Source organism: Protopterus annectens, chromosome 4.part1, assembly GCF_019279795.1.
Source record: "Protopterus annectens isolate FY-2018-M chromosome 4.part1, PAN1.0, whole genome shotgun sequence".
NCBI classification, from domain to species: Eukaryota; Metazoa; Chordata; order Ceratodontiformes; family Protopteridae; genus Protopterus; species Protopterus annectens.
The window spans coordinates 495,532,212-495,556,419 of NC_056734.1; the positions used below are offsets into that span (position 1 = coordinate 495,532,212).

Consider the following 24,208-nt stretch of genomic DNA (forward strand, 5'->3'; position numbering starts at 1 on the left):
TATCGTCCTCTCATAAGCCATCTACTAGAAGGATTTATTCTAGTAAATGGAAGAGGTTTTCTGTCTGGGCACATACCCGAGGCATTGATCCTTACACAGCTCCAATCGCTTCAGTCTTGGAGTTTTTGTCTATGCTTTTCCATCAGGGTTCCGCATCTGCTACCATCAAAGTTCAATTGCCAGTGATCTCTAATTTTCATGTCGCTAATGAGCCTAGTCTCATGGCTCATAGACTATGCAAGGCTTTCCTGAAGGGTACTCTGTTGCTCCGTCCCCTGGTTTCCGAACCAATCATGCCCTGGGATCTCAATTTTGTTCTACAAGCCCTTACTTTACCACCTTTCGAGCCTGCAGCTACCTGCGAATTGAAATTCTTGACCTGGAAAACAGCCTTCTTAACAGCAATCACTTCAGCAAGGCGAGTTTCAGAAATTCAAGCCCTCTCCATCAAACCTCCATACTTAATCTTCCATAAGGACAGGGTCTCTCTTAGACCAAACCCTTCATTCCTTCCTAAAGTGGCTTCCGTGTCTAATCTTAATCAATCCATTGAGTTGCCTGTGTTCTTTCCTCACTTTTTGAACAAGGCAGAATTTAGATTTCATCAGTTAGATGTACACAGACAATTACGCTCCTATCTGCACTGAACAAAAGATATCCGGAAGTCTGATCAACTTTTTATTTCCTTTTGGGAAAACAGAATGGGGTCCCCGGTCTCCAAGGTCACCCTATCTAGATGGATATCTAGTTGTATCTCTTTCGTCTACAAAGCAGGAGGTAAAGATCTACCATTTCCGGTCATGGCTCACTCTACTCGGCCAGATTGTCAATGGATGACATATGTGCTGCAGCTACTTGGGCTTCTCCTCACACATTTGTTTCTCATTACAAATTGGACGTGGTTTCTAGGGGCAGGTCGTCCTTTGGCTCCACAGTTCTCAGGAGTATTTTCCTATGAGCCACCCAGGATGTAGGTGCTAGGGACGCTGTCCCATGGCTAAGAATGTAGGCGTGATAGGACTACATAACATCAAGAAGTTATGTAATCACCATAACGTTTGATGTATGTAGTCCATCTCGCCTCACATTCTTACTTACCCTCCCCAGCTTCCCCCTTCCTGGAGGATTTGGAGGTTAGGTTGTTCATCTGCAGAGTTCCCTTACTTGGCTTATTCTTTTAACTGGATGTGGTGTGTGCATGGGGTACAAATGAGTTTCGCAGCAAACCAGATCTGGGGATATGGAGCAGTGCACCATGGGATACCTTCTTAGCCCAGCCAATGAAAGACTTCGAGCTAGGGCGGCGCAGTGGTGCAGTGGTTAATGCTGTCACCTCACAGCAAGAGGTTCTCCGGTTCGATTCTCGGCTGGGGTGCCTTCTGTGTGGAGTTTGCATGTTCTCCCTGCGTTCGCGTGGGTTTCCTCCGGGTACTCCGGTTTCCTCCCACATTCTAAAAACATGCATCTGGAGCATTTCTCCCCGGGCCTCCGCTGAAAACAGGATCTGTGGAACCTAGTCGGACTTTCCCAGTCAACAAATGTAAAATAAATAAATAAAAAATAAATAGTAAACTCAGCTCCGAACCCACGGGTAAGAATGTGAGGCGAGATGGACTGCATGCATCAAACGTTATGTTGAGTACATAACTTCTTGATTCTGACACAAAAGTGTCAGAATTCTAAAAGTGGGAGTGTTTGTGGAGAATGATTACTCATTATACACCAGGCAGAAGAGGACTAAATTCATTCCACTATTCAGGGAATGTTGAGAAACAGGCATGAGATTCAAACTACGTTACCCAGTTATACTCAAAATATTTTTTTCCTTAGAGGAACAAAATCATTCTTTGATGCAGTACATGCTAAGGAGGAAATACAAAAGTTTGTTCAGCAAAATGTGAACTGTGAAACAAAAGGAGATTCGACTTCTTGTTCTTCTGATAATAAAAACCACAGAGAGAGACTCTGCCAGTGAAAGCTTTTCCAATGTTTCAACGGAAAATTGTTGACAGAAAGAAAAAGCACAAGAATTGACTAGAAGAACAGAAAGTATATTGTAAATAAAGCAGAGACAGGATATGGAAGGAGGAGATGAACAGGAATAAAGCCAGTAACCTGGAAATTGACAAATGTGGGATTACAAAGCAATAGTTATATCTGTGAAATATGACAGAACAAAAAAATCTGGAAATATTGTACTTTGTTAAACTTGTATGAGACTCTAAATCATATGTCTACTTCGTGTCATTAATGTTTCAAAAACTACTTAGCAGAGGGGAACAGGAGGTTTGAAAGTTAACTAAGTAAAACAATTTTTTTCTTAATATTAATATTCTGAATGTTATTTTTATACTACATGATTTTCTCTGCATGCTATAAAGCAAATTTTTCTCAGTTATTTTTAAGTTTAATGGTGATACTAATGTAAACAGATGCTCCTGCTTTTTTTTCCTGTCCCTTCTTCTCTCTCTCTCTTCTTGCTCAGTTTTACAAAATGTAGGCACTGCACTGTAAAAAAGAAAAACAACCAAAAGACCAGTAACCCAGTAGAATCCAGAAGTATTTTATTCACTCTCCGATATCTCAGATGGAATGCCTTCAAAGGAGAATACACACCCAAAAAACACTCCATATAAATAGCACAATCAATTATTCAATAAAAATTAAATTAGAGAAAATCACAAGCATAATTAAAGGAGAACTTGCCAATTAAGTTCAGAATTCATACCATTAGGTACAAGAGTATCAAATTTAAGAATATATATGGCTTCTTTATATAAAAGTGTATCCTTAAAATAGGTGCCAGTAAATTCACCCATCCACTTTTTCTAAAATGGTACCTTGAATTCCACAGATGAACCCTGATGTGCTTGGTGAAAATGAACTGCCACAGAACTACTTTCTTTAAAGTTTTCTATATCTCTTACATTCTCAAGAAGTCTTACCTTGAAAGCTCCCTGAGACTGACCAATATAAAATTTATTACATGGACATTTAAGGGCATAGATTATACCAGTGGTATCACATTTAAAAAACTTTTCACTGCAAATCTACATCCACCAATATTCCCAAAACTATTCACAATATGTTTACAAGCCTTGCATCTATTACATAAGTGCCAAAGTTAAATCTCAAATCATGTACATTAGCACTAGACATAATAAATTTACCTTTCACTAAAGTTTTTTAAACTTTTCCCCATCCTAAATGAGAATTTTGAGTTTTTCAGTTAACCACAACTGAGAATATCCATTACATTGCATATACTGCCAATAGTATTTCACCAAACCTGCTAGAATGTCACTAAAGTAACTATAAGTAGATACAAAATAAATGTCAGTCTGACTTCCATTATATATATATATATATATATATATATATATATATATATATATATATATATATATATATATTACCAACTTATCTACACCTGGGGTAACTATCTCTCTTCCTCTTTTTTATTTTGGTAACTGCTCTATCAATAATTGAGCTATTATAGCCACCCTATATTCAAACACTGAGCTTGTTTTCAGCATCTCCTCCTGAAGTTCTATAGGGTCATTACATAACCTACTAATCCGCACCATTCCCCCATAGGGAAGGGCTTCAATAGTATGTGGGGGGGGGGGTGACAACTGGAAGCTTTTAGATATTGATTAATTCCATCAAATTTTCTATGTACTTTAGTATGTAACCCTCTAGGCCCAGAAATATCCAATACGGCATCTAGAAAGGACACTTTTTTGCCCCTCTGTATGCCATCAAATGACAGATTGAATCTATTAGAATGTATATGTTCAGTAAATTCATCCACATTCTCTTCTCCCCCATCACACAAAAAAATTAGATCAATAAACCGAGCATAAAATTTAACATGTTGTATATAAAATGACGATCTATATATACACTCCAGCTCAAACAACCCCATACTCAGGTTGGCATATGCAGGGGCAAATGCCGCCCCCATAGCCGTACCTTGTGTCTGTTGATAACTTTTCCCATTAAATTAAAAAAAAAATTTTCTAAGCAAAAAGTTAACAATTCCAAAATATATTCTGTGGCAGGAGATTCACCCATAAAAAACCTAACAGCTTCAATACCAAAAGTATGAGCAACATTTGTATATAAACTTTGCACATCCATAGTGACAAAGTACATATTCCTATTAATTTCTACATTATTAATTTTCTTCAAAAAATCAAAGACATCTTTAATATATGCAGGTAGCAATATCACCTTAAGTAATAACAGTTGGTGTAACAAACATCCAATAATATCAGCAAAGTATTTAGTCCCTGATACTATAGGGCGTCTAGGTGGATTTAACAAACTTTTGGGCATTTTGGGCAAACAATAAAAATATGCAATATCAGCACCATCCACACCAAATTTCTTTTTAGCATCATCAGAGGAAATATATCCCAGTCTTACACCCTTTCCAATCAGGTCTAGATACTCACTGACAGCTGGCCCGTACACAGAAAAAGAAACCTTCAGATAAGCACTGTCATCATCTAGGTGTTTATAACACATATCCAAATATTGGGTTACATCCATAATGACAAGTTTATTGCCCTTAACTGAGGGCTTAAAAATAAGATTTCTCTTATTACCAAGAGCTACCAAAGCAGACCATTCAGCTTTTGTTAAATTATATATGATGTTATTAACATTCCCCAGAAACTCATGCATTTCCTGTCCCACTGAAAAATTTTACATCTTGTACAATTGTAACACTTTTTCATGGTTAAAAATTGGAACAAACTTTTTGCAGAAATCATGCTAGTATCAACTACATAATAAGCATTAGGTGTTTCATCTGATACACAAGAATAAAAGCTATCCATATGTGAATCAGAATCAATATAATCTGAATCATATTCTAAAGAAGCCATCTTACCATCAAACAATACTTTAAGCTATAGTTTCCTAATAAATCTAAAAATGTCACACTTCTGCACTGTAAAAGGTCTGGTCAAAAGATCATCACAGAAGAAAAATTGATGTATTTTTTCTCATTCTTGTATAGAGAAATGACTGGATTAAGTCCCTTAGCTTGATCTGCTAACAAGTTTTAAGAGAAGAAAACCAGACTGGAAGACAGGAAATGTGAATACTCCAGTGGTGTACAAAAACGTAAAATCCAATGTTCTGAGTCCATTTATCCGTGGAAAACGCACTTTAATTAATCACAACACATAAAAATAGGGCTTTTGTTTCTACCATAAGAAAGAGAGTTTAAAAGCTGTAGTACCTCAAGTGGGCAAATACCCATCAGATCCAGCTTCTTACAGGTCCATTTCAATGCTATACCATGATTATAAAGTGTTGATGTTTATAATGGTTAAAAGAATGGCAAAAATTATGCCAAAATTGATAGATATGGATCAATATGGTTTTGTGGAGGGGAGGCAAATATTTGACAACATTAACAGGACACAGATGACCCAGAGGGAAGCAGAATGTAAGAAAATACCACTATTGTTGGTGGGTCTTGATGCAGAGAAAGCATTTGACAAAGTAAGCTAGGACTTTGTGAGCAGGGCAATGAAAGCATTTGCATTCCCTGATAAAATTATAAGGCTGATTAGGAAGGAGGCTATATTAGAGATTGGAGGCGAAAATTAAAGTGGGTGGGTTTCTCTCTGATAATTTCTGCTTGAGCAGAAGAACAAGACAGAGGTGTCCTCTTTACCCTTTATTATTTGCATTATATTTAGAACCACTGGCAAAGAAAATAAGGGACTTAGAAATTCAAGGATATAAATGGTATGGCAGCCAAGAAAAAGCTGGCTCTATTTACAGATGACATTATTTTATACCTGATAAAACCATAAAAGGACATTTCCAGATTGTGGAACATCTTGAGATAGTTTCAAATCTTTTTGGGATATAAAATTACTGAAGCTAAAATAAAGGCAATAGCAGTATACAAATTTGTTCAGCAATATCCATATTTATGGGGACATAATAAAATTAAGTACTTAGGCGTATGAAATAAAAACAATTCCAGTGTGGCAGCTAAGGATATATGGGAAGAGACTAAACAAAATATAATACAAAAACTGAGACATTGGAAGCTCTGTTATATGGATATAGATAGTAAGATACAAGCAGTTAAAATGTTTTTAGTCCCTTTAGTCTTATACATAGGTCAGACATATTTTTATCAACCAGAGAAGTTGTGGATAGCAATTAATAAAGAGCTGAAGGATTTTATCTGGGAGGAGAAGACAGAAAGACTCAAGTGGGACAAGCTGATTCTTCCAACAGAACATGGTAGACTGGAATCACCCAATTTGAACAGGTATTTTACAGCTACACAGCTATGGCTCCTATACATACCACAAGCAGAAACCTATAATTCAAAGTGGAAAGGGATGATGAAGAAACAGATGGAAACTCAAGAAACAAGGAGAGACTGGGATTTTGGATGCAGATCTTTAACAACAACAATAATCATACAGAATATTAACAATTGGTTAACTTTAGATGTGAAGAGTCTTTATACAAATACTAAACATGTAAATGGGATTCAAGCTCTGTGATACATTTTGGGGGAAAGTCCACTTACTAGTTTTGTTACTGAACTGCTGCAATTTAGTTTAACTAATAATTTATTTGAATTTAATAATTTCCTTTACCATCAGCTGCAGGGTACAGGCATGGGGGCACAGTTTGCCCCCATGTATGCCAATTTGCTAATGAGACTGTTTGAAACTGAATATATATACATGCATATTTTTTAAATAATTTTGTAATGTACTGTTTTCGCTATACTGATGATTTGATTTTTGTTTGCCAAGGTGGCCAAGACCAGATCTCTGACTTTGTTACAGGTCAAGGAGAAAACAAATTTGGTTTGTGTTTTGATGACCACAGTAGGGGAATAATATTGTATATTTGGATGCAAAACTAAAGGGGTGTGACAGTGGTGAGAAAGTTTGAAGACGGTGGACAATTTTTGCATGGCACGAGCTATCACCCCCTCCCTCCACCTGCTGTCGTCATTACCTTACTGTGAATTTCTACAGATGAGAAGGTTATGTAATAGTGAACTAAATTTTATGAAATAAATTAGGTTTACTGCTAAATGTTTCTTTCTAAGGGGTATGACAAGTCCATTATAGTAACTGCCTTACTTTCTGTTCAGGGAGAAACTGTTAATCGCATGGCAACTAGATTAGCAGTTTATGCCCATGAGAAAAAGGGAACAAACAGAAATTGTAATACATCTTCCCTAAATAGACCGAAAATTTATTTAGTTTCTACTTACACAGTATTTAGTGAAAAATTGATAGAAAGCGTCAAATATTGGAATTTTTTGTTACAGCATTGTGATTTTTCGACTATTGTATGTCCTTTTCTTTCTATATCTTATAAAAGAGGCAGGAATTTAAAAAATATGTTAGTACACAGTAATTTTCAGGTACAAAATAAGTACTCCTAAAGGATCCTTGCTACCTTAGGCACCCTCCCTTGTGGGGGCTGTTTGAGTTGTATTTATGTTCAGAAATGTTTTTTAAGACCAATGGTGTTAGGTTTGTACCTACTGATAGAGATACCTGCACTACTGAAGGAGTGATATACTTACTTTAATTTCTTCAAATCTTTTGGGTTTCCAATACCATGATGGAATGGACCCCATTTCTAAGTCAAAGTATGATTAAAGTTCATGAAATTAGTGTTGTTTCAATCTTTAATGTCAGCCAAAAGTGCTCTTCGGAGCACCCGTAACGTGCCCAGTAATGATGTTTCCTGCAATTCGTACAGGGTTACATGGATTGGTAACGTATCTAAATATGATTGTTAATTTCATTTTTATAAGACCCATTACTCCTACTACTACTGGAACTGTCTGGGTATCTTCCACATTGCTCTCATTTCTGCAGACAGATCCTGATATTTTATTACTTTGTGTCTCTGTATGCAACACACTGTAGTCACTGGGTGTGGCAATTTAAATGATCAATGTCACTTTTGTCTTCTTTTCATGGACCACTATATCTGGTTTTCTAGCATCTATCTTTTGAACTGTTGGTAATGGGTGATCCCGTGTGATATAAACTTCATCATTTTCTATGATGCTTTGTGGCTCATGTTTCCACTGTTTTTCAGCCACTTCAATACCATAATGTTTGCATAATCCATAGTGCAAGAGTCTTGGCACATTATTATGCCTTTCAGTATACAGTCCTTCTGCCATTAGTATGTCACAACTAGCAACGAGGTGTGTGACTGTTTCCAATTCGGTTATACAAAACCTACATTTGTCTGTTTCTCCCACATGTTCAATGGAGTTTGTAAACCAGTGTGTACATAGCCCACTATCTTGGGCCACCAATATTAACCTTTCATCTCTTGGTTTGAATTTGGCTCTCTTTAACCATTCCTCCATAACTTCAATTTCTATTTTTTAACTTCTACTTTACTAATCTTTTCTACCTTCCCTCTTTGTGACATTATTCTGATTGTGAAATTCTCCATATCTGGATGTCTTTGTCTATATTTCTCTTTGAATATCGTTGGAGCTGCCTTCTTTATATTGATTAATTTGACTTTCTCCTTTGCATAAATATTGTATCATACCAAATATGTCTTTCTTTCCCATGTCAATATTTCTTTTTTATACTTTTCAAATATCTCTAGGTTTTGTTGTTTATATTTTCACACTTCCTCAGATGTTTCTTTCCAAACAGATCAATGTTTCTTGATCTATATACTGTTTTTCACAAATTTATTGTATTAATGAACACAAATTTTAATTTGAAGCTTCTGAAAGTTCTTCCTGTGAAAATATTTTTCTTTCCTCTAATTTCTCTCTTAATCGTTTTGTATATCTTATGCCTGGAAATTCTGGGCTTGTTGCATAATAGTAACAATACATAATTTCTTTCTTATCCTCAATAGTCCACTTTATCGTCTTTATGGCTCTTCTTTGGCCTATCAGTTTTTGTGATTTTTGTAGACTACTACTTCTACAATGGGGGGGGGGGGGCATCCTCCCCCTGGGCCTGGCCTAGCTCCAATGTAGGAATGTTTCCGTATTTTTTGGATTCTACATCGTCATCTTTTCCAGTCTGGTACCAGTGTGCCTACCAGAATTGGGCACTTTCTTATCTTGGGTCTTGTGCACCCAGCTCTCCTTTTTAATTTTTAACCTACTTCTGTTCATGATATATGCTATATAAATACAGTCTATATATCAGTGTCATCTTGGTGAGATTTTGTGAAAAACAGGGCCACCTCTTGAAGGTACTTACCAAGACTTGAGGATAAATTCAGTTTCAGCAATAATTCTCTCCTTTACTTGCTGACTTATCTCTCCATTTGGAAGCCCATGTGACTTATTTTATGTAGGGGAAACTAAGTTAGCATTTAAACTTAGACTGCAGGAACATATAAGAGACATTAAAAAATGTAATTGTGACAGTCCAGTTTCTCTGCATTTTAAGTTATGTCATGTAAGTGTTCCTTCTGGTTTGCAAGCTAGCATTCTGGAACAAATATACTTAAAATATTGTGAAGACACAGTACTTAAAAATAAGCAGCTATATAAACAATCTGTTTTTATTTTAAAGTATGGCACTTTAATTCCTTGGGGTCGTAATACTGAATGCAAGCGAAGGCATCTGATTTAATTATCTATTATTTAGCGATTTAACATATATATATATATATATATATATATATATATATATATATATATGTAGTTGCTTATGTTTTGTAAGTTTATACTCCCTGAAGGCTGTACAGCAGAGGAGCTAGAGTTGTGTGTGTGTGTTCTTCTTTGAATTGTATTAAACTTGGAACAGCAGCCTTTTGGTGTTATTTAAAATCGAAGAAAATTCCCTGATAAGTCAGAACTTTTGTCTTCTGGCAGGTAGACTATAATTTTTACTGTGTCTATCAAACATCCCAATAAAACTATTTTTTGGGATGGTTTGAGAAAGGACTTCTGAAGGTTTAATTTGAAGCACAGGTGGGAAAGGAGGGAAGCAACCTTGTCTAAGGACTCCAAGCACCGCATACAGAATCTGCAGAAATCAGCAAGTCATCTAAACAGGGAAAAAAATGTGGATGCCTAGGGTTATGAAGTAGGCAACCACTGGGGACAGAAATTTTATAAACACTTGAAGTGCAGTAGATAGCCCAAACGGCAATGTAGAAAACTGATAATTGTAAGGCAAACACAGCAAATCTCAAAAAAGTCTTGAAATCGGGAGCAATATGAATATAATAAGCATCCCTAAGACCTAGAGTCATCATGAAACTGTGATCTGGACGCAACACCAGGACTGACTGTAAGGTGAGCATTATGAATTTTGGAACTTTTACAAAGGAGTTTAGAAAGGGCAAATCTAGGATTTCTCTCCAAAAGTGCTCCTTTTTTTGGCACCAAAAATATCTTGGAGTAAACTACTGTTATGGGATAAGACCAGCTTATTAAAAATGTATATTAATTTTAGTTTATTAATGATGCTATAATATGACTGTTAAAAAAAGCAAATAAAATTTGTCTGCAGGGCTGGAAAAAATACAGCTTCAAAATCCACAGTATTACTTTTCATTTCAAACTACATTCTTTTAGTATGTAATAAGAGAGAATAGTACGTGTTGCATGAAAAGTGAGGCATGTGGTTATTACAAAAAGGAATTTGTTAGCCTGACTCCTCCAGGCTAGGAGTGTGTTGTTGCTAGGGCGGGTTTGAAACATCCAAGGTCAGAAACAAGACCCCTTGGAAGCAGGTGAATCATGTTTAGGAAGGTGTTCACGTGAAGTCTGAGGGGAAAATCACGTGGGATGAAGACATTTGCAAAGTTTTCTATAGGACACAGTCATTATAACATCATGAAATTGCACGAGCAGTTTGATAAGAAAATGTATAAAATTACAGTTTTTGTAAGTAAAGACAGAGTGCTTCATCAAGAGCTGTGAAGATCGACTCCCAGCGCTGTAAAAATAAAATTTCTGTTTGCACATCCTGAAGTGTTGTTCCTGACTAAAGGCATATAAGGTAAATTCTTAATGTTATTTATTTATGACTTGTTTGGTGCCGTTCTCTGGACCTGAATTTTGGTATTGCTGCAGGGCAGTTCTGAAATAGGGCCCATCACAGATTTTCTGTGAATTCCACACTGCTTTGTATGGAACTGTCAGAGACTCAGATGTGCAGCTATTCAGGGTGTGCAAACATACTAGCCTTGGCAGGGAAATTGTTTTGTAAGTGGAAAAGGGTTGGTTTGTGTTTTTTTTTTTTGTTAAGACAATTTTAGCAAATGTAAGTGCATGACTATGTTTGTAGTAGAACTTCATGACTGTGTTTGTAGTATAAGTGCATGACTGTGTTTTTGTTTGACTGCGTGGTTGTAAGATCTACAAGTAATAGTGGGAGGACCCCACAGTAAATGAATTCAGTAAATGTATGTACACATACAGTAAAGGACAAATCAACACAAGGTGGTGCCTTGTGCCAAGGGCGGTACCCTCAGGATAGAAAGGTAAGAAGTATGAGAGATGTTTTTATTCTGTCAATGTATGAGAGAAAGAAAATAAAAAGTTAAAAGCTAAAAATAAAGTTAAAACAAGATCATGAGCCTCCCACATGATTGGGACGTAGACTGTAAAGTTAAAACAAGGTCATGAGCCCACCCCGCACGATTGGGATGTAGACTATAAAGTTAGAAAAAGTTCATGAGCCCACTGCATGATTGGGATGTAGACTATACAACAAGTTTGTGAGCCCATAGCATGATTGGGACGTAGACTATACACTGTTAAAACAAATTCATGAGCCTACCGCATGATAGGATGTAGAGGTATGCATTGTTAAAATAAATTCATGAGCCCAAAAGCATGCTGGGACTTAAAAGTGTAATTGTGTGAAAGTACCCTCAGAGGGTCCGAAAGAGAGGTCAGTTCTGGACACAGTACCTATCCACCCCATTATCCCGACCGCAATGCTGGAGCTGTAACTTTTGAGCTCACGCAGGGACGAAAGCAAGGGGGTGCTGTGGGAAAAGGCTGGTCGAAACCTCTCCTCTGTTGCTGCACGGTGACAGACTTCCTACCCTTCCCTCCCTGTATGGTGTGTGGATTACTACAGTTATTTTCTGTCTTCGGAAATGCCAGAATCCAGGAGTTGTAAGGTAAGCCTAACATTTTTATTATTTCTGATTTATAAAATAAGAAAAATGGGAGGAAAGATAAGTAAGCAAGATCAAATCCCTAAAAAGGGAACACCTGCATATTTTATGTATTTTAACTATGGGAAGGAAAGTTGTAAATATCTATATGACTGGTTTCAGCTTACTAAGAATTGTGCTGGTGGGGTATTTCCATTAAATGGAACTTATGATGAGACTAAATTGCTGACACTGAAAGGCATTTTGGAAGAAAAGAAAAGCAAAGTAAGTGGGGAACAAATGATAGCATTTTATTCTTGGTACAGTGAAGCACTTAAATGGGAAAAGGAGTAAGCATTAAGAGGGTTGCAGGATGTTAATAAGAAATTGTTACAAGTAAAAGAGGTTAAAAAGGCAGTACAGACCAGTAAAAATGGATCCCGTTATCCTGTCTTAGCAGGTTTGGAACAAACTGAGGATGGCCAAAAAGCAAAAACTTATAAAGAGGATGATATTCCTCCAGTAGCTACTGCACCCCTACCCCCATATGCACCAGTATGGGTACCTCCTGTACAAGGCTCTGTTGTTTCTCAGACCCCCTACCTTTCGGTCTACTGTCCATTGGACACCCAGTTCACGTGATACTGGTACATCTCAGACTGGTTCCCCTGTTCAATCTTCATCTTCTGAACAGGCATCTGCAGTCAATAGGGGGTTCTTCGTCCTATCCTTCTCAGATAGCTTCTACTTCCCCAACAGGGGCATTAGTATTTGACACTCCTGTATCTCACCAAACACATTCACATGACAGGGTACAAGAGATTACAGCCTCTGGAGGGGATCTATTGGCACCTCTCAGGGAAATTTTGCTGGTTAACAATAGGGAACTTTTTCATTGTCCTTGGACCCCTGCTGATTTGCATACTATGTCTAAAAATTTTCCAAATATTATAGATGATCCATTAAAATTCAAGGAAGAATTAAAAACTATAATAGAATGTTACAATATTACTCTGAAAGATTTAAATCAACTGCTGAGGGTAGTTACTTCAGATGAAATAAGAAAGCAGTCACTGGAAAAGGCTAAAATAACAGATTTCACTCTCATAGGGAATTCGTTAACAGATTAAAAGAACAGCACTGTTAAACAAGATTATGGATGGGTGTCAACTTAAGACTGATTGGTCTAAAATACAGGCATGTAAACAAAATAAAGGGGAAGCCCCTGCAGGCTAGTTGAGTTGCCTTAAATCAGTATTTGCTTGAAATTCAGGAATACCAGACCCAGAAGAGCAAGCTAAGCCAGCTATCGCAGCAGCCTGTGTGCAGGGTCTGCAAGCCCCTGTACAAAATCAAATAAAGCAAGTGCTCATTGACTGGAAAGGACTTAGAGTCTTTATTAAGTGCTGCAAATCACTGTACAGAGTATCAGGAAAAATGAAGGAAAGATACTGAGGATAAGCTGTTAACTTTACAAATTAGGCAGCTGCAAAACCCAAGGGGTCGAAGCAGAAGCAGGGGAAGGGGTAGAGGAATTGCTAGAGGATTTAGCAAAAGTGCTGGACGAGGGGAACAAGGTGCAGCTGGTTGGCAGCAACAAGCTGGCAGTGCCCCTCCAGCTTCATCTAATACATCTTGCTTTAATTGTGGAGAGGCAGGACATTGGAGAGGGGAGTGCCCACACAGGCAAATGCAGAGAATTCAAGACACTTGGACTGAGTGGCAACCAAATTATAATAATGCAGTTTTTCCTCCACCACCTCTTCAGATTGAAAGAAGTCAGGAAGCTCCAGAATGACTAGGTCAAAAAAATAATACAGAAGTGAATCTTAACCCTCTACTGCCAATAGATCAAAATGGGCCCTATGTTAAGATGAAAATAAATTCAAAGAAAACCCCATTTCTGGTGGACACTGAAGCTACTAGTTCAGTGCTAAATATTGCTTCTGATAGTCAAATACCAGTATCAGAGCATAAAGTAAAGGCAGTTGGAGTAACAGATACTATGGTTACGTATCCCGTTTCAGAACCCATCCCCATTTCTTTAGGTCCGACTGAAGAAAAACATTCTTTCCTTTTGAGTACTACTGCACCAGTAAACCTACTAGGAAGAGATTTGTTATGTAAGCTGGGTTGTACTATTTACTGTACCCCAGAAGGGGTGTATCTAAATGTTTCAACAGAATCAGAGGGGGAAGTATTGTCAGATTTAGCAGAAGCTGAGGAACAGCCTGCTGGAAGCATACAGGCAGGTGAAGAGTTACTACAGCAGGTACCTGCCAACTTGTGGGCTAAGCATGCAAATGAAGTAGGTATACTGAAATCAGCAAAACCAGTAAAAATAAAATTAAATCCATCAAAATCAATCCTAGAGTTCCACAATATCCACTAAAGCCGGAAGCAGAGCAGGGAATCAAACCTGTAGTTCAGTCTCTAATACAGCAAAGAGTAATAATACCAGCTAAAAGCCCTTGTAATACTCCTATTTTTCCAGTGAAAAAGCCAGGAAAGGATACTTATAGATTTGTACAAGACTTAAGGGCTTTAAATAATGCAGTACTACCTACTTTTCCTGTTGTTCCAAATCCAGCAACAATACTGAGTTGCATACCACCTACAGCTAGTTACTTTTCTGTGATAGATTTATGTTCAGCATTCTTTTCTATACCTATTCACCCTGATAGTCAGTTTATGTTTGCTTTTACTTATCAGGGACAGCAACGTACGTGGACACAATTGCCACAAGGATATACTGAATCTCCTTCATTATTTTCTCAAATTCTAAAAATAGATTTGGAGAATGTGACATTTCTGGGAGGGTCTGTGTTGGTACAATATGTAGATGATTTACTAATAGCATCAGACTCCTTTCAGAAATGTCAGCAGGACACCATGCATCTTCTGACTATCCTTGCAGAAAAGGGACACAGTGTCTAGAGAAAAACTACAACTGTGGTCATCTCAAGTACGTTACATCTTGGTCATTTAATATCCCAGGGTAGCACGCAAGTGTTACCATCTTGTATTGATGCAATATCTAAGGCCCCATGTCCAACTACTCAGAGACAGCTTAGGTCTTTCCTAGGTATAACAGGATACTGTAGACAGTGAAACCCTAACTATGCAGAAATTGCCAAACCTTTGAGAAATCTTTTAAAGCAGAATACACCAGAGCCTCTCCTTTGGAATAGTGAAGAGAAAAATTAATTTCAGAACTTGAAGCAAATTTTAGCTACTGCCCCAGCTTTGGGGTTACCAAGTTATAATAAACCTTTTATTTTACTTTGTCATGAAAGAAATAGATTTGCTCAGGGAGTACTTGCACAAAAGCATGAGGACAGCTATCATCCATTGGCTTACTACAGCACAGCACTTGATTCTGTTGCAAAAGGGTTTCCACCTTAAGGGCAGTTGCTGCTGCTGGCATTCTAGTTAATTTGGCACAGTCGTTGGTGCTTGGGCATGATCTTACAGTAGCTGTCCCTCATTCTGTATCATCTCTTTTGCTTAAAATGAAAACTCAACCACTCTCGACTGCACGTCTAACTAGATATGAACGTACACTTCTTTCTGATCCATCTATTTCTCTGATCCGCTGTCCTGTTTTAAATCCTGCATCTCTGTTGCCTACTGCTGAGGATGGTGAAGAGCATGATTGTTTGTGTGCAACTATTTGCTTTCTCCTAGGGAGGACTTAAAGGACAGTCCTATACCCAATGCTGACATGCATCTGTTTGCAGATGGCTCCTGTGGAAGAGATCAAACAGGAAAGGTGATCGCGGAAATAACCGTCTGCACCAAAAAAACAATATTGTTGCAACAAAGATTAGAGGGTGTTCACTCTGCTTAAACAGCTGAGCTAGTGGCTTTGCAAAAAGACTGTGAGTTAGCCAAAGACAAGGTGGCCAATATTTTTACAGACAGCCGTTATGCTTTCGGAGTGGTACATGATTTTGGGCAACTGTGGAGAGAGAGAGGGTTTTTGACCTCTTCAGGAAATCAAATTAAAAATTCAGGGTACATAAAATCATTGTTAGATGCACTTTTGATAGCTAGAAAGCTGTCTGCAATCAAATGTTGTGCCCATCAAAAGGAAATAGATGCTGTAACAAAGGGCAATAATTTGGCAGACCAAGCTGCTAAACAAGCAGTAGATGATTGTTGTAAAGATCTGTACATGCTATGACAAACTCCAACAGTAATGATGCATTTGATTTAACTCATTCCCTACAGTAGAGCTCTTTTGAGTGTGTACCTTTAACGCCAGTGGCCGTGGCTTCAGCATTTAAAAAAATAAAGTTTTCACCTTATATTTTTAACCAAGTACCCATTGACAGAGAAGATATATCAATACAATTGTGTTTGCCACCATGTATGCTTCAAGATAAAATTTTCTGATACATTGTATGCAACATGGTTTTGGAATTATTAATGCAAATATGAACAGGCAATATTTGACGCCTAGAGGCGCAGTAGCAGGTAACTGCATAAACGCCTGGAGACGTCACTCGGCTGTAATGAGTTGTTGTCAGCCTTTCAAGCTAAAGCATCAAAGGAGAAGTTCTGAGGTGGCTCAAGGATGGATGTAGAAAATCCCCTGATGGCATATGGTGATATCTGGATGACCGACTGGTGGTGTCTGCCTCTTTGCTACCTTACCTGGTAAGGTCATATCATCTACTGGACCATACAGGTAAGACAGCTTTATTTAATCAAATTACCCGAAGTTGGTATGCCCCTCATGTCTCCTCTTTGATACTTTAGCATGTACAAAATAATAGTTTATGTTTAGAATATAATGTAAGTAAACATGCCAGCAGTAAGGCTGCATGTTTACCTCCACCTTGGGGACATTTTGTTAACATACAGCTGGAATTCATCCAGATGCCTAAGACAAATAATTTTCAATTTATCTTGGTTATGGTCTTTTTGTTCTCTGCATGGGTGGAAGCTTACCCATGTCACAAAGCAGATGCAGCCACAGTTGTCAAAAAGTTTTTGTATGACTATATACAGAGATTTAGTATACCATGTTCTATTAATAGCGACCAGGGAACACATTTTAATAATGCATTGTTTAAGGGACTATGTAAAGTTTTTAATACTACTGAGTCTTCACTGCCCCAACCATCCACAGTCATCTGGATTAGTGGAAAGGGTGAACAGGACTCTTAAAAATAAAATGTCAAAGATTTGCGCTGAAACCCACTTAAAATAGCCTGAAGCCCTTCCTTTAGCATTAATGAGTATGAGGGTCTCACTAAATGCCACTAGGAAGTTGAGTCCATATAAAATATTAATGGGTCGACTCATGGCCTTTCCAGCTACCCCTCCAGTGGGAAATGCCGATTTAACCTTGCCAGATGATGCTATGATTTCATACTGCAAGAAACTCCTTTATGTTTTGCAGTAATATCATCAAACAGTAAGAGCAGCATTACCAAAGCCTCCTGATCAGCCTTGTCACCAACTACAACCAGATGACTGGATTTACATTAAAATTTTCCAGAGGAAGAAAAGTCTCAGCCCGAGGTGGAAGTGTCCTTTCCAAGTCCTGCTGACGACCGTGACTGCTGTTCGCTGTGCAGGACTACCTACGTGGATCCATTCATCTCATTGCAAGACCACCTGTCATGTAGGAATCCCAGACGAATTATCGCAGGCAACAGAGGGAAATTGAGGAGTGACAAAAAAATCATCTGCCCAATGAGATGCGCAACTTCAGTAGCAGCCCATGATGAATCCAGTGACAACAGGTACCTTTGCTATGCTTTTGCTGCTGTTTCCTTCTATAAACTGGTCGAGAGAAAACAGATTCTTGCTGGTCCTTCAACAATATGCCAAACATCTAAACAAGACAAACTGCTGAATATGTTCACATATACCTAATCATTCTAAGGCAGGAATTCCTATGATTCCCATCCCTGCATCACAGATGTCATTTGAAAAGAACCTAAATAACATCAGTCTAACCTGGTATAATGTAACTGATTTTTCAAAGGTTGTGTCTCTTCAACTTGCAACCACATATCATGGAGACACATGTTATGCCAGAAATGGGACTGTACCAGTAGGAAAAAGCAAATAAGGCATGAAAGTGTGTGACTCTTTGCACATAAAAAGATATGACTGGGGGAGTGGCATGGGCATGATAAGTGACCGTTACATCTGTGGTAATCGTGCCTACCCCTGGTTGCCTACAAACTGGTCTAGATGGTGCTTTGTAGGCTATATTACTCCTGCTATTCAACATTTCAAAAACCCACCAGCAGGTAGACTGAGAAATAAGCAAGCAATCCACTGGGCAGAGCAAGTATTTTCCGTCTTCAATCCTGGGTATGGAGTGCAAATGACAATCCTTGAAATCACTATGCTTGCTCAAATTCTACAGGAGGTCACCAATGAAACTTCACATCACATCAGGATGGCAAATCGAGAAATGACTGAAATGCGAACTGTGGTGTTACAGAATCAAATGGCACTTGATATAATGCTTGTTGGAAAAGGGGGGTTATGTGCCCTCATAGGGAGTCGTTGCTATTCGTATATTAGTGACTATCATGATGAACAAGAAAAACTGGCAAATTTCATGGAACAAAGGGCCAAAGAGCTGGACAGCACATCCAAAAATTGGACACTTTTTGGATAGCTAGGCAGTATTTTTGGTAATCTGGGAACTAGCATAATCCAGGGTATTGTCATTGTACCTTTTATTATATTTGTGATCATTCTGGTATTTTCTATTCTAAAGGCAGTGATTACAAGATGTTTAACCTCACCTGCACATGAAATGCCACTGCATGCACAAATCAATGACAGTTCTATTCTGACAGAAATTGATGGATATTATGATGCCGAGGTGTATTTTATCAAGTTAAGAAGAATAAAAATATAATTATATGTATAGTATGATACTGATAGTGTCAGAGGGAGGAAACTGTCATGGGACAAGACCAACTTATTAAAAATTTATATTAATTTCAGTTTATTAATGATACTATAATATGATTGTTAAAAAAAGCAAATAAAATTTGTCTGTAGGGCTGGGAAAAATACAGCTTCATAAGCCACATTATTACTGTTCATTTCAAATTGCATTATTTTAGCATGTAATAAGAGAGAATAGTATGTGCTGCATGAAGTGAGGCATGTAGTTATTGCAAAAAGGAATTTGTTAGCCTGACTCCTCCAGACTAGGAGTGCATTGTTGCTAGGGCAGGTTTGAAACATCCAAGGTCAGAAAGAAGATCCCTTGGAAGCAGGTGAATCATGTATAGGAAGGTGTTCACGTGAAGTCTGAGGCGAAAATCACAAGGGATGAGGACATTTGCAAAGTTTTCTATAGGACACGGTCATTATAACATCATGAAATTGCATGAGCAGTTTGATAAGAAAATGTATAAAATTACAGTTTTTGTATGTAAAGGGAGGATGCTTCATCAAGAGCTGTGAAGACGGACTCCCAGCGCTGTAAAAATAACATTTCTGTTTGCACATCCTGAAGTGTTGTTCCTGACTAAAGGCATATAAGGTAAATTCTTAATGTTATTTATTTAATACTTTAACACTATCTAGCCTTTGTGTATCGCAGGTATTGGTTCTATGACCACTGCTTCTACCATGTGATGAAGAACTAGAGGAAACAGCTCTGTCTGGTCAAGTGGGTCAGGGGAAATTCCCCTGAAAGGGGAAGGCTTTTCTGTCCACTGCCAAGTGTATTCTCTCTGAATTATACTCAGTGCCCATTTGTCTGAGATCATTCACAATCAGACTGCAGGGCTCACAGAGACAGCTTGGGTGAAAGAAGGAAGAGCAGGATGGGCAAAGGGGACGGGTATGGGTGCTCTGTAACTGGGCATAGTTATTCCTTTGCAAGCGTTTGATCTTTTTTTGAAAAAAAAAAAAAAACTCTTTTGGTTTCAAAGAATTATCCTCCTTCCACTACCTTTAGAATCACTGAGTTTTGTTTGTTCTGTCTCTTGAAGGAAGGTGCCTCTTTTAGGGAAAACTTAGATACATGAAAAATCCTAGATACCCCATGCATTAATTTATTATTTATTTATTTTATTATTTATTTTACATTTGTTGACCGGGCTGGTCCAACTGGATTTATGTCCATTTTCAGTGGAGGCCCGGGGAGAAAAGCTCCACACATTAGAATATAAAAAACAAAATACAAATTCATAGGTACATTACCATGATTTGGCAAGTACAAATAGTACATTACATTACATTAAAGACTATTAGTAAGGGATAAAAGACAATAAGGACAATGTCAAGTACATATTAGTAAATTACATTTTTAGCTTCTGAGTAATTAAGAAACACAATCTTACTTGCAAATTAGGTATTGATATACTGACAATAATATATGAGGTATGTGAAATAGGTCAATATTACACTAAAAGAGTTAACACACTATATTGTTAGTAAAAGATCATTGAGTTAAAGTGGATGAGGAGATTAGTGTCCAGTGACAAGGGAGTTAGTTAGTCTGGGTTAACACAGGGACACAGCCATTGTGATTTAAGGTATGGCTTGAGCTTGAATTTGCCTCTGTCATCCCACTATTTGAGAATCTGTGTAACAGAGCACCCAAACACCAATCCAGATCTTTAAGGTACATTCAAAATTTCAGCTTTTAAATCATCATACTTCTGATTATGCATTCATACATTCAACATTTCAGCTTTTAAATCATCATACTTCTGATTACGCAACCAAGCACACCATTTTAAAGCAACAGAAGCAGCAGCATGTCTCAAGACTGTCCCTGCACATTCAAACACACCTCTCAAACCCTTTTTCAAAAGCAGAGTCAAATTAGAAACACTTTCTTTCACATAATACTTGTACTATGCAAGTAAGGATGCAGCAAAATCATCTAAACTATACATATACTTTAAAATAAATTTCTACATATAACCTTGATAATTTAGCATTCTAAAGGCTAAATTACTAAAACGAGACACCCTCTTGCCCTGAAAATCTAACTATTTTCCCTCTTGATCAGGAGGCAATGGATTAGATGAAGCTATGGTCTTTTTTTATTTAAGCAGGCAGCTGGGTAGATCGCAGCTGGATCAACAGTCAAATGTAAAAAGAGACCAGTCATATCCAAGGAGATCCTATGCTTTCTATGAACCTTTTTAGTGACTGCTGGAATAGATACTGGTGTCCTGCAGACATCTTTATAAACATCTTATAAGGCCAGTAAGAGAGGGGAGATAACCACAGAACTGGGTATCTAGTCCTCTATAAGGTCATATACTCTGCCTAGCTGTGGGGTAGTTATGGAATGTTCCAAAGCAAAAAACATCAGTAAATCTGGCAATCATCTGTGGAAAACTGGACACTTCTTTAGACTTAAGCTCAGGTTCACCTTCTGAATAAGTAGAGTGTCTGGACTCTGTGTCAACTAGGAAATCACCACTGTCCTCATCATTCTCTGAAAGAACAGAAAGGTCTCTAGCCAAACTAGACTAGAATCATGTATGGGAACACAACCACCAGCATTAGCAATCTGCAGAACACATTTAGCCAAGGAGACCATAACATCCCTATAAACAGATATAATTTGATTATCAGTTGTATGATGAAGCTTCTGTTTCTTTTTCTTGTCAATTTCATTATTAAATAAAATATCTGGGGAAAAAATATTATGTCTGGCAATGTGTCTCTTACACTGGACTGCTTCTGCACTTAAAGGGTTTGTTTTTTTCCATACCTGTGCCAGGTACTAAAACAGCCCCAGATAACGTGTCTACCCCTCATTCCACAATGGCCAGCAAACTTACACTAGAGGGAGATAGGGCAGAAGATAAATAGTCTGAAAGCCTAGCAGTGGCCCTGACAGAATCACTGTCAGATAAGGCATTTTTTTTCTATTGTTTTTTTAGGTGCAGAATACCAGAGTTAGTATCCATCAAGTCAGGAGAGAACACCAGCCAGGATAATAAAATGACAGTACTGGATAATGTACTACAATAAGCATTCAAAGGTTCTAGTAATTAAGTATGTCTTCACAGCACTAAACTCTACCACACTGCACTATTATCACAAAAAACAGTTTGAAATGTGTTCAGAATTCTTTTACAACCGAAAGAAATTAAATCATTTCCAGTTCACAAGATCCAAATATCAAACCAACCAATGTGTTAAACCAGTGTTAAAAACTAGCTCCACATACTCTAACCACGTTAAACTTACAAAAAATAATGTTTAATAGTAGCAAACTATATTTTTGCCACAGAGAGTAAAATCTCCTCAGTACATTCTAATAACTTTTTTGGGGTCTATATTATTGGATCGAAACTTTCAAACCCCAAATACCACATGGTCGACACCATATGTTCGAAGTTTGAAAATTTCGAATCCTAAAAAAAATAAAATAAAAACAGAAAACCTGTCATTAAGGGTTTTATGCAGGGGGTCAAGCCACCCTGCACCCCCCCAACACCCCCGCTACTTAAACATACCAACTCTGAGATCGCACTACATTGAAGTAAAGGGAAGAATTCCTTAAGGCGATCTCCGTTCACACTTGCGAAGCTTTCAATATTCGAACATTTGGTGTCGCCCAAATGATGTTCAACTACTGAAATCTTCACTGTGATAATACAGACCCACTTTTCTGTGGTAAAATTACACAGAGAGAGAGTCATATATAGAGAAAATAATGTGTAAATGCTGAAAAATCCAGGTTCTGCAATATTTTCCTGTCAAAATATGAAAAAACAGAGTAACAATAGTAAAAGCAGGCTTCTAGTGTCTAACAGCACACACATACACTGCACTTATGAAAGAAACACTGATAATTTCTTCAGAAACATACACCTAAAAACACTGCTACAAGCAGAACGTCCCACAGGAATTACTGTAAACACTGACAGAAGTAAAATTATTTTTTTTAAAAAAGAAATACAAAAATAGAAAGAGAATAATAAATCTAATAATGAACTGAGAAGAAGAGGTTTCCCAAATGGGACTTATCTGACTTCTTTTTATCTGATGTTGTTAATCTTCATTCATTCCTTACTGATGGGACAGAGTCCCTAGCTACTTTATGCCCAGGGAGGCCCTTATGGAAGGATGTTCCTCAGCACCATTGAACCAAAGGATGCTCTCCCCCTGGAGACCAAATCCAATTTGTAATGAGTGCTAAAGGAATGAGGGGGATGCCAAGTTGCAGCTGCACAGATATCAGAAGTCGTCACTGATCTCGTGGAGTGTGCTTTGACTTTGCTCGTTAGAGGAATTTGGTTATGTTGGTAGACAAAACATATACAATTTCTCAACCACTTAGATAAAGTCACTTTATAAACAGAGTTTTCCAATTTAGGACCTGAACAGGAAACAAACAAACTGGTCTGATTTACGTACTGATTTAGTTCTGTCAGATAAAATTGTAATTGTCTATGTACATCCAGCAAATGAGTAGCTTGGAAAAAAGACTGGTAGGTCAATGGTCTGGTTAACTGTTAATTCTGAAATAATCTTGGGCAGGAAGGAAGGGTTAGTCTGGAGTGATACTCTGTCCTTATGAAAGACCATGTAAGGATGCTTTATGCACAAGGCCTGAAGCTCGGATATTGCTGAGGTGATGGCTACTAAAAACAGGGATTTCCAGGATAAGAACTTTATATCGCAAGTGGCAGCAGGTTCAAAAGGTGATCAAGTCAGGAATTGTAGTACTAGTGTTAAATTTCAAGGTTCAAGCGGTTCTTTGAAGGGTGGTCTGATATGCGAAACCCCTTTCAGAAAGGTTTTACAGAGACAATGGGAGATTAAGGATGAGTCTTGGAATCCATTATGGAAGTATGAGATAGCAGCCAAATGTACTCTAATGGTGGAGGCTGCTGCTCCTGAATGAAGAAGACCTGATAAATAGTCCAAAACTACACTAACAGGAGCTGAGCAAGGGTCTAGTTTTCTCTGTAGGGACAAAATAAGGAAGCTCTTCCACTTGCTAAGACAGAGTTTCCTGGTGGATGGTTTATGTGAAGCTAGAAGAATGCTACATACCGGGAAGGTAAGGTTATCCTGCCTGGCAATTATTGGAAGTGGAGAAACAAAGCTGTCA

At 37.8% G+C, this 24,208-nt stretch overlaps 1 protein-coding gene across 4 annotated transcripts in view; it reads right to left on the reverse strand.

Annotated features, from left to right (window-relative positions):
• The window catches only part of OPA1 (OPA1 mitochondrial dynamin like GTPase), a 2,039,562-nt gene that overhangs the window by 891,523 nt on the left and 1,123,831 nt on the right, over window positions 1-24,208 (reverse strand). The window lies entirely within an intron of this gene.